This window comes from Jaculus jaculus, chromosome 6 (genome assembly GCF_020740685.1).
Source record: "Jaculus jaculus isolate mJacJac1 chromosome 6, mJacJac1.mat.Y.cur, whole genome shotgun sequence".
Classification (NCBI taxonomy): domain Eukaryota; kingdom Metazoa; phylum Chordata; class Mammalia; order Rodentia; family Dipodidae; genus Jaculus; species Jaculus jaculus.
In genome coordinates, this window is record NC_059107.1 from 132,675,855 (window position 1) to 132,676,833 (window position 979).

A 979-nucleotide genomic window follows, 5' to 3' on the forward strand; every position below is an offset into this window, starting at 1 on the left:
ACCACAGGAGATCTGCCCTATGGATGGAGCTCTCCAGTGCAGCTTCTAGCCTGGAAAGAGTGAGTTAATTATGGAAGAGAGGACACCCTGGCTTGCAGGTGGAACACTGCCCGGACGGTGGACTGTAGGAAGGCAGAGATCACAGAGGCGGAGTGCCATAGGGTCCTGGCCTGGACCTTCTGCCTCTTGCTAGGGTCTCGTTGCAGAGGGTTAGAAAAAGCAGAAGCAATGGAGGCTCTAGTCAGAGGTCAAAGTTCCAGGTTGCCGAACACGGTGTGGACGCGCAGAGGACACATGTAGGCACAACCACCCCCGGGGGCTGGGCAGGTGCCAAAGTGGATAAAGACTTTGCTTTTTTATTCTCTTAAAATTTTATTTTTGGAGCCGGTGTGGTGGCGCACGCCTTTAATCCCAGCACCTGGGAGGCAGAGGTAGGAGGATCACAGTGATTTTAAGGCCACCCTGAGACTACAGAGTGAATTCCAGGTCAGCCTGAGCTAGAGTGAGACCTTATCTCAACCTCCCCCCAAAAATTATTTTTGTATTTTATTTTTATTTATTTATTTGAGAGATAGAGAGAGGCAGATAGAGATAGAGATAAAGAATGGGTACACTGCAAATAAACTCCAGATGCATACGCCACCTTGTGTATGTGTCTGGCTTACGTGGGTCCTGGGGAATAGAACCTACATCCTTTGACTTTGCAGGCAAGTGTGCCGTAACCATTAAGCCATCTCTCCAGCCCAGCACGTGCTTTTTAAGCATAAGGACTGGAGTTGAGATCCCCAGCACACACTAAGTTACAGGTGTCTGTAGTGGCCCTTGTGTAATCCCAGCACTCAGGAGGTAGAGACAGAGGATGAGGAGCAAGCAGACTGGCCAGCTAGACCAGCCAAAGCAGCGAGCTCTGGGTTCAAGTACAAGACCCTGACTTAATAAATAAGAGGGAGAGCAATAGAAGAAGAAACCTTATGCTAAC